General features: G+C 53.8%; 1 pseudogene; it reads right to left on the reverse strand.

The window, feature by feature from the left end:
* Positions 1-1,661: 1,661 nt before the first annotated feature.
* On the reverse strand, positions 1,662-2,544 carry LOC118731544 (annotated as a pseudogene).
* Positions 2,545-10,621: the final 8,077 nt, after the last annotated feature.

Here is a 10,621-nt window from a genome sequence, read left to right on the forward strand (position 1 = left end):
ATGCTGTGTTTTAACGCATCTTACCTCGTGCTTCCACTGGAAAGAAAGGACAGTTATCAGTCCCACTTTGCAGTCACAGAGAAGTTGGACAGTCTTCCGAAGGCGCCGGCTGGAGTTAGGTCCACACCAAGAGGGCTTCAGAGGCTGCACCCTTACCGCTAGGGGAGCTCCATCCAGTGGAAGGACAAACCTACAGCCCAAAACTGCCACAAGATACACTGTGGGTCCATATGACACAAGGCAAGCCTGTCCTTCCTTGGCACTGTGTCCCCATGCCCAGATCAGTGGCAGGACACTGTCCAGAAATAAATCTTAAATAAATAAACATGTAAACATAATAGGAATATACAAAGACTGTTGGGGGGGGGATTTCAAACTCAAATGTCTATAAGCTGAGGCAGCAATTAGCATGCCTATGGCAGCACTAATGTACATCTTTTTCTTTTATAAAGAAACTAGAGGCCCAGTGCATGAAAACGTTTCTGCACGGGGGGGGGGGGGGGGGGGGGATGGGACCTCTTGCAATTTGGGACCCCTCGGGTAGGGTCCCTAGGCCTGGCCTGAGGTCATGGCCTACCCTTCCCCTGGATGCTGGCATCTGGCCCCACCCCCACCACTGCCACTGCTTGCCATCTCCAGCACTGCCCCCTTCACGCCTCCCCCGCTGGTCACCTCCCTCTGCAGGTGACAGTCCTGGGATGTGATCCCATGGCTGGCCGGGCCTCCCGCTGTGGGGTGATTGCTGGCAGGGCCCCTAGTCAATTACCCTCAGAGGGAGGCCTGCCCCCCTCTGCAGTGCTGCTGGCCACTGGCCTGGGCCCCCTCTTTTTTTTTCTTTTTCTTTTTTTTTTAAGTAAGAGTAATGTTACTGAGTGATGCAGAAATGAGTACAATGAAGGGTTTATAAGATGGAAATGCACCACACCCCTTCTCTAGTACTTAGAAGCTAAACACAATGGCCATAACTGCTGAATATCTGCTCTTAGCAAACAAACCATAGCATATTTATACTGTATCATATCAAGTGATCATAGAAATCCATTTATATATTGCTTGTATAAAACATGTTTTTGTAAAACATATGTTAATAAAGAAAGTATAAAAAGCATGTGCAGTTGAAAGCCCTGCCAGGACAGCCAGGCTGTGGACAGTCAGTGAGCATGTGCTTTGGAGGGGCGCCCGTGCTTTGTGCCCATGGCACCTCCCTGGCTGCCACTCCAGCAGGACTGAGCTGGACCACAGTGGGTGGGTACAGCAGGGCCTGGCACTGAGCCCTTCTCCATCCTTGCATCAGGATCAGGGTCAGGGTCAGGGCCAGGGCTGGGGGCAGGCAGATTGTAGATTCACTCTGAGTTCCGTACTCAGGCTAATTTTGGTTGCAACTCATGGCTTTTTCCGGCTGCTCGGAGGTCCTCTGGGTGGGTGCCCTAGTGGAGAGGCCAGAGAAGTGCCCACAGCTGCCTGGTTGGCGTCTCTCTGGCCCAGAGCCTCTGTCCTGCCTCCTACAAGCCTGACCCCAGGCAGGACAGCCCTCCTCCCTCAGGACTACTTTGGTCCTGGGTTTCATCAGCCTGGGTTTCTCCTGGTGTGGCTGATCCAAGTTTCACAAAAAGCCCAGCGATGCTGGCCATGCTGAGCCGCATTGAAGATCTTTGCATGCAGCAAGGAAGAGCCCTCTGGGACCCTCCTCCTCTGCCCTCTCCTCATCTCCTCCTCCTTCTCTTCCTCCTCCCAGGCCATGGTCACTTCTTCTCCAGCTGCTGCAGCAGTGGGCTGCCTTCTGAGTAGGGGGTCTTTACGTTGTTGGTCCCGATGATGCAGGGGAGGCAATGCCGGCTGAACATCAGGATGAGCTGCTGCCGCTCCTGCCTCAGCTCCTCCTTCTGGGTTTTCAGCCCCACATTCATGTGCTCCAGCCACTCAGATTCCCCCTGCAGACACTCCATCTGCTTCGTCTTCTTGTTCCAGCAATGGGCTGCTGCCACTTTGTTCTTTTCCCAGCACCTTTTCCTCTACTCCTCTTTCTCATCCAGCGCACTTCTCACAGGCTGAGGCCTCTTGCCCAGTTTCACCTCCAGGAAGTGCACGGGGGTGATCATGGCTCCAGTGTTGTGGATGTCAGTGTATTTCAGCTCCTCTGCAGTTGGGGCGGAGCTGGGGACTCTGTTCAGAGGGCTGAGACCTGGCAGAGAGCCCACAGTCACAGAAAGGTCCTGGATCTGCCCAGGCATCATAGCAGGAGGAGTGGCAGTCCAGCTCTGCAGAAGCCATGGGCAGAGGTGGCCACCCTGGCGCCTGGGCCAGGCTGCAGGCGCTGTGCCCACTCAGGAGCTACCGTCGCACCAGCCCCACCCTGCAGTGTCCACCACCGCCAGGCCTCCGGTTGCAGCTGCCAATGTCCCTTCTGCAGTCCATGGTGGGTGGCCTGAGTCTCCCTCTTTGAGGCAATTTTGATCATGGGGCTCTGCCTGCCTGCCTCATTGCCCCTAACCACTCACCTGCCTGCCTCATCACCCCTAACCACTCACCTGCCTGCTAAAGTACCCCTAACCACTCACCTGCCTGCTACAGTACCCCTAACCACTTGCTGAGGGGCAGGGCCAGCCTGGGCAAGGGCCCATGGTGGTTCTGGTGTCTGGTGAATCCACCATTTTGGTCGGGCATTTATTATATTGGATATGCTCTCTCCCATTTACAATTGCATAGAAACCACACCTAGGAATACATTTAACCAAGGAGATAAAGGATCTGTATTCAGGAAATTGTAACACACTGAAGAGAGAAATTGAAGAAGATACAATAAATGGGAGCAAATACTATGCCATAGATTAGAAAAATTAACATGATTAAAATGTCCATTCTGGCCGGGACCGGTTTGGCTCAATGGATAGAGCGTCGGCTTGGGGACTGAAGGGTCCCGGGTTCGATTCCTGTCAAGGGCATGTACCTTGGTTGCGGGCACAACCCCAGTAGGGGGTGTGCAAGAGGCAGCTGATCGATGACTCTCTCTCATCTATGTTTCTAACTCTCTATCTCTCTCCCTTCGTCTCCGTACAAAATCAATAAAATATATTAAAAAAAATAAAATAAAATAAAATAAAATGTCCATTCTGAGGACAAAATGGCGGCAGAGTAGACTGACATGTCCCAAGCCTTGTCCCAGAGCACACAGAATGACAGCTGAATCCATAACATTCACCCTGAATTGGTGAAGGCGACACAGCTGTGACACAATTCCAGCCCAGAAGGGCAGAGGGCTCTAGAGAAAGAGGGGATCTAGGATCTGGGCTGGAGAGAACTGCAAGGCCTCTGAGCCCAGAGGAGTAGGGGGAAAGTACAGCGAGCCAGGTCCCTGGGACAGGCGTGGCGTCTGGCTGTGGAAAGAGGTCCGCAGGGCAGCGGGACCACAGGGGGTTCTAGATCTGGCCCAAGTCACAAAGACAGAGGGGCAGGACAGGAGCTTGCAGAGGCAGTCTGTCCGCTCTGTGGCTGTGCTTTTCTTCACCGAACTTCGTTAGTAAGCCCTCTCGGACACGGACACGCTCCGGGGCTGCGGTGCAGAAGGTGTAGACTCGTGGCGTCTGGGGAGAGGCAGGAGAGAAGAGGGTCTCAGAGGAGTGGTGACAAGTCTGGCGCTGACTCGCACCTGATGCCTGGGGCCTGGACAGCCACTTTCTCCTGAAGAGCTAGCCCTCCCTGCAGTCTCCAGGCACCAACACAGCCACGCCCAGAAAGCACCTGCAGGGCACACAGTCCCTGAGCCCGCAGGACCGGCTGAGGAGGAACCTGCAGTCCCAGCAACAGGAGCCTTAGAGGTCCGGACAGCCCAGGAGACTGGATCTTAAGCCAGCCACAGGAACAGCTTGGCACCTTTTCATTTTCATTTCTATTTTGTCATCTCTTTTTTCTTTATTTTCCTCTTTTCATTTATTTCTTTATTTTCTATTTCTTTTCTCATTATTTTCCCATCATCCCAATTTATTTTATTTTTATCCCAATTTTTAAATCAATTAAAAAAATTATTATTATTATTTTCTTTCTTCTTATCCACTCATCCTCTTTCTACTTTCTCTATTCTGAACTGAGGTCCTCCCCATACTCATTCAATTCTTAACCTGTATATAAGATTCTGCCCCCACTCTCTTGACTGGGTATTGGTGTTTGCATGTTTTGGTTTATCTGTTTGTTCTCCAGTGTTTCTCCATATAAATAAAAAATTATTTTTTCTTTTTCTTTTTTCCCTTTTTTCTCAACCATTTTTTTCTCTCTTCAATATCATTTGTGCTCTCTTTTCTCTTCCCTAATTCTCTTTTCTCAGGTGGTCACTTATAGTGGGGTTATTGGAGTTGTGAGTACATTCGTGTTTTTTTCCCTTTATGTCTTGCCGAGGCAAATTTTATCCTATCTGGACAATGCGCTAGAGAGCAAGCCACATAACCAGACACCGGAGCCGAAACTCCATCCGAGAATCCGCGAACAGGTCAATAAAACTCCAGACCCAATCACAGAGGCAAGAAGAAGGCAGCGGTGAGGCAGAGAGCAGGAGGGAGGGAGGGAGGGAGCAGAGGAGGAGTGTGTGGTTGTGTGGGGTGAGTGTGAGTGTGTGTGTGTGAGTGTGAGTGTGTGTGTGAGTGTGTGTGAGTGAGTGTGTGTGAGTGTGTGTGTGTGTGTGTGTGTGAGTGAGTGTGTGAGAGTGTGTGAGTGTATGAGAGTGTGTGTGTATGGTGTGAGTGTGTGTATGTGAGTGTGTGTATTTGTGTGTGTGTGAGAGTGTGTGTGTGTGTGAGTGCGTGTCAGTGTGTGTGAGTGTGAGTGTGTGTGTGTGTGTGTGTGTGTGAGTGAGTGTGAGTGTGAGTGAAGCACAGATCCTGCAGGGATCCCTAACTAGGCAGCCTCTGCTACTGGTGCAAACAGTACCAGGAAGCAGGCTCTTCCCGGAGGCCTCGCCTTTTGGGGGGGAGAGCTGCTGTGATGGGAGCCCAGCCTCACCTGCACCCAGGGTGCCCTCGCAGGGATCTGCTGCCTCAGCTGTGGTCCCACCATCACCGGATGCCAGTCACCTCGACGCAGGCTCCTGTGAGCTTCGAAGAGCTCCCCTCTGGCCCAGGTGTTAGCCCAGAGCACCGCGGCCAGGAGAACAGACAGCACGGTGAGCGCAGTGAGGTCTGGCAGCCGGGAGGCTTTGCTGAGGAAGTGATGAGAGAGAGAAGGAGAGAGAAGGAGAGGATGAAAGAGAAAGAAGGGAAGGGGGAGAGAAAAAGGGAGAGAGGGTGGGGAGAGAGAGGGAAGGAGAGGAGGAGGAGAGAGAGGGAGTTGGAGTGGGAGAGAAAGAGAGGGGATGGGGAGAAAGAGGGAGGGGGATGGGGAGAGAAACTGAGTGAAACAGAAAGAGAGAGACAAGGAGACAGGGATGTGGAGACATAGCCGACAGAGGGGATCGGACAGGCAGGTGGGTGAGGAGGGCGGGCACAGGTTTCAGACTGAGCTGCTTGAACCGGAGGGCTGGCAGGAGGGAGCAGGGAGCTCCTGGGATCTCTCTGCCCTGTGGCTCTGCCTCTGCAGAGTGTCCCTGTCTCCTGTGGCTTCTCCTCACATTCCACCCTCCTCTAAGGGCCGCCTCCTGCCAGGGAGCCTTCCCCACCTGCCTGCCCGCTCTCCTTTCACACCTCCCACACGGTGGAGACTCACAGGCAGGGGGTCCTGCTCTTGGCCTCGCCAGCAGGGCCACTGGCCGGGCTGTAGTGAGCCGTGTGCCCATGAGCGGGTCCGGGCTCAGCCTGGTCCCACTTCCCCAGCCTCTTCGCGGGCACCAAGGGGCCGGCTGAGAAGTACCCAAGCTGCTGAGCTTCCTTAGGTCTCTGGGTCCAGGGCCAAAGGTCGCTGTCCTTCTCCACCCGAGGGCTCTGCTGAGCGTGGGGCTCGCCCTTCACGAGCAGGTTCTCAGAGACGCACTGTCTGCTCAGGGGCTTCCACTGCGGTCCCAGCAGGGGCAGGCTTCCCTGCCCTCTCAGCCAAAGCCCGGGGTGATGCTGACCGGTCCAGCTCAGTGGCCTGGCTGCTCTGGGCCCAGTGCTGGGCTGGGAGAAGGCAGAGCGCTCAGACCACAGGAGCCTGAGGGGGAGCCCGGGCGGGTGCCGGAGGCTGGGGCAGTGTCTGCAGGCAGAGTCCAGCCATCCGAGAGGTTTACTCGTGTCACGTAGTTTATGTCACGTAATGACTGATTTACTTTAAAAAGTAAAGTTTATTCTTTAGAGCAGGTTAGGTTCACAGCAAAGCTGAGCAGAAGGTGCAGAGGCCCCTCCAGTCCCCGCTGCCCTCACATGCTCAGCCCACCATCAGCACCGGCCAGAGGGCACTCCCACAGCGATGACCCTCTGAAAGCCTGCCACCCACGGGCACAGCTCGCCTCCGATGCTGTGCGGGCTCCTGGCTGGGGAAGTGCCCAAACACCATTCTCCATGTGGCTCATAGTGCTCTTTCCGCCCCTGCTCTTCTGAGCCGTACACGGAGCTGGCCTCTGGCCGGGGACTCTGGCGGAGGTCAGGGGGAGGTGTGATCGCATGGCTAACTGAGGTGAGTCCCAGATTCCACAGGCTGATGGGTAGCGAGAAGAACGGATAGACTGATGTTTAAGCCAGGAGACATTAACAGCAGAAACTAGGGATTGGGCATATGAATTTTCACTGTAAAACTCTTCCCATTCACTGTCCTTGAAAATCCTCATGATAGATACAGGAGGGAACATGTTTGTCGTGTGGCTCTGATGTGTAGGCTATTGCATGCATTGTGGAAGCCAAGCCCTCTGAGGGGTGCGTTCCTCAGGAGCCTCCCCCACCCCCAGGGAGCGAGCGGTGCAGCTGCCCTCCCCGGCCCCTCCCACACTCTGTCTCCTCCCAGTGCTCTGTCTCCTTGGCCTTGGCCAGTGCTGCCGGAGTGGCATCGGTACCTTGACACTGTCTGCCTTCCAGTAAGAACCCACGCTTCATCTCGCTGTTTGGCTACTCCACGTGCTTGGCCATGGCAGAGGGCGTTTGCGAGCTACTGAGGGCTTGTCCTGCTTCCTGCAGCCTGCACCTCCCTGACACAGACACTCCTTTCTGCCCAGCCACCACATTCCCTCACCCGCCCTGAGGTCCGGCCATGCCCACAAGTTTGCCAGGTGCAGGGCAGCACAGCAGGAGGAGTGCTGCGTTCTCTCTCCCTCACAGCCAGGCGGGGCCGAGGAGGGCCATGCCATCAGGAGGCAAAGAAGAAGGCAGACAGACTGAAGGACACAGGCCTTTGCCTGGGATGAAGAGGGAGGCAAGGGTGAGGGAAGCATGTGTGTATGTATGTGCATGTATGTGTCTTTATTTATATGTGAACATACATGCACATATGTATACAAGCATGTACATGTGCGTGGTAGGTTGAGGGAGGGCATAATTGATGTTGAAGCATAAGGTGCACAGTCTTTTCTTTCTGGGTGGGAGAGTAACCATGAAGACTCACTTTGCTCCTGTCCCCTGATCTAACAGGAATGAGTGGGAGGGGGAGAGAAAAGAAGAGGAGAGGGTCAGAAAGGAGGGGAGGAAAGAAGAGGAGGGAGAACAGGAGAGAAGGAGATGAGGAAACAAAACCAGTCTGCCTTCCCAAATTTCCTACCAGGTGGGAAAGCAGAGGGAAGAAAGTAAAAATAAAGCCACATCTTAGGCTTGCACATTGTGATTAAGCATTTGAGGAATCTCTAGCCAGCAGTGACTTTACATTGGGGCTGCCCGGAACCTATTCCCTTCCAGCAGGTGCCAACTTTCTCTCTAAGAGCGATGCTCCCTGCCACAGGCCACTCCTTACGGTAGAGAAGAGGCCAGAGCCCTTGATCCAGGACAGCAGGGTGGGAGGCTGGCAGCGGGGTGGGTGGTGGACAGCAGGGCAGGTGGTGGGGTGGGTGGTGGACAGCAGGGCGGGTGGCGGGCAGGTGCCATATGCATGACCACTTAGATTACTTCTTCTGGGGCATAGAGTCTTGAGTGAGTGAAACAAGGGTGGGAGGAGAGTTTGAATTTCCTCATCTCTGTGGGCACCACCGACAGGACGCATCATCCTCTGTGGGGTCACAGCTTGGTTCTTGCTGCCTGCCCCTCCCAGATGTGTGGCTTCTTGTTTCCTTGTGAGACCCTCACCCCCACCTCTCACCGCCATGTCCATAGCCCATTATTCAGTCACCAGATATGGTCACAACCTGAATGTCCTTTGATGGGTGAATAAAGAACATGTAGTAGTAGTATATACATACAATGGAACATTATTCAGCTTTAAAAAAAGAATGAGGTAGCCCTGGCCAGTGTGGCTAAGTTGATTGGAGCATCATACCACACACCAAGAGGGTGTGGGTTCAACTCCCATATACCCAGGTTGCAGATTCAATCTCCATTTGGGAGGCAATCAATTGATATTTCTCTTTCACATCAATTTTTTTTCTCTCTCTCCCCCTCTCTCTTCCTCTATCTCTAAAATCAATAAAAAACATATCCTTGGGTGAGAATTAAAAAAAAGAAAGAAAAAGGTATTTCCCGCAGATGAGTCTGGGCCCTGAGCCTGGTGAGAGGTGGTAGCGAAGGCTGAGCAGCTGCCACTGCTTAGAGGGGGGAGTACCTGTCAGACACCTGGTCCCTGAGGTTGGCCATATCCGTCTGTCCTGGACAGCAGCTTCATGGCCAGTGTCTGGTCAAGACTGAGATTCACGAGAGGTTGGAGCAGGGCCTGGGCCTGAGGTCCTGGAGCTGCTCATGAAAGCGCAGCCATGGCATCTCAGCAGGCAGCAGGATACATCCCCACATGCCCAGGGTTGGAGCGTCCCCCCAAGACAAAACTGGGATTACAACTGAAGTATAGGAAACCCTCCTGAATAACCACTGCCGACTAGAAGCTTATAGCCAAGGGCAGGAGCACATTGACACTGGTAGGCAGGGTCGAGGCACAGAGGGCTGGCCCTGCACCCAACGGTGAAGGCTGAGTGCCAGAGGGAGATCTCAGCTGCTGGTTTCCCTGAGGATTGTGGGGTCTCAAGCTTAGGCCGAGCTCCCCAGCCAGTGCACCCAAGCCAGGAGAAGGCGCCCACATAACATCTGGCTGGAAAAAGCAGTGGGCTGTTGTCCACCAGGAAGAGACACAGGTGCCCTCTTAAAGGCCAACTCATAAATTCCATCCATAGCCACTCATTCTGGGCTCCAGCAGAGGGAGGGAAGAGTAGACTAGAGCTGTGTGAGGAGAGTCTGGGGTTGTTGGCTCTGGGGAGAGAGCTGAGAGGTCAGCTGCCAGGTTCCCTGTGCTGAGTCATCCTATATAATAAAGAGGGAATATGCTAATTGACTATCACACCTTCACAAAGATGGGGAGCTTACAGATAATGAGGAAATATGCTAATTGACTGTCACACCCTCAAAGATGGCGCTGCAGACAGCCAAAAGATGGGGGTGCCCAGTCCCCTCAGCCCCGCTGGGGTGACAGGCATGTGGCATGACTGGGCCCACCCCCAGGCAGGTCCAACTTCTCCTTGAACCTGCCTCCAGAGTCCCCCAGTCTCCTCAGCCACCCAGCCACCCAGGGCTGGCCCAATGTGCAGGCACACCTCAAATGGCAGCTGCCCAGCCACCCCAGGCCACCTGAGGCTCAGGTAACCAGGGCCAGCCAAGGATTGCGCTGCTGGCAGTGGCAGCAGCAGATGTGTGATGGGGGCATTGCTTTCCTCTGATTGCTGGGTCATCTCCTGCCCCTGAGGGCTCCCAGACTGTGAGAGGGGGCAGGCAGGGCTGAGGGACCCCCCTCTCCAGTGCATGCATTTTCATGCACCAGGCCTCTAGTTGCTTCATAATGCAGACACCATCTTTCTTGGGGCATCAGTCTGGGGAAGAGCAATAGTCCCATACTTTGGAATACCTCTTGCCCCACTCTGAAGAGCACAGGGCTGCTTCAGGAACTGAGCCTAACAGGTATCTGGCAGTGGAGGCTGATCTCTGGGATCTTTGGAACAGTTGCTGACCTGCTGCCAGTCTGGATGCTGGTAAAAACCAGCCTCAGTGCACAGCTTGTTCCTTTCCACAGGCACCCAGACCCAGCATAGGCAGCCACAAACATTGGATTGCGAGTAGCTCCAAACAGGTTGCCAGGGCCAATCACAGGCAGCATCTTACACTGGCCTGCACCAGAATCCATCCCAAGAGGCCTAGAATCAATGCACCTAGTGTCCATCTTCAGACAACTACAGAGAAGGGTCCCATAAGCTTCACAGGAAAAAATCCAAGAGGCTATGTTGGCAGACATCAAGCCCTGTTGGGTGAATTCTGCTCTGTGCACAGCAGCTCCCACATGTGCTGGGGGTGAGCCTCACTGACAGTCACTGTGAGGGTTGATCCCACGCACAAAAGGGCCAATAGCAATCAAGACTAAACTACAAGAGGACCCACATTAGCCACACAGGGCATTTTTAGAGCACCCAGTTCAAGTGATCAAGGAGACCACAGCACTGGGTCCCATTACTATTTACAACCACTCTACCAAGTCTGGGAATTATAGCAGATCTACCAAATACATAGGAACAAACACAAAGATGCAGCAAAAATGGAGAGACAAAGAAACCGTC

This window comes from Pipistrellus kuhlii, unplaced genomic scaffold, assembly GCF_014108245.1.
Source record: "Pipistrellus kuhlii isolate mPipKuh1 unplaced genomic scaffold, mPipKuh1.p scaffold_m20_p_31, whole genome shotgun sequence".
Taxonomy (NCBI): Eukaryota; Metazoa; Chordata; class Mammalia; order Chiroptera; family Vespertilionidae; genus Pipistrellus; species Pipistrellus kuhlii.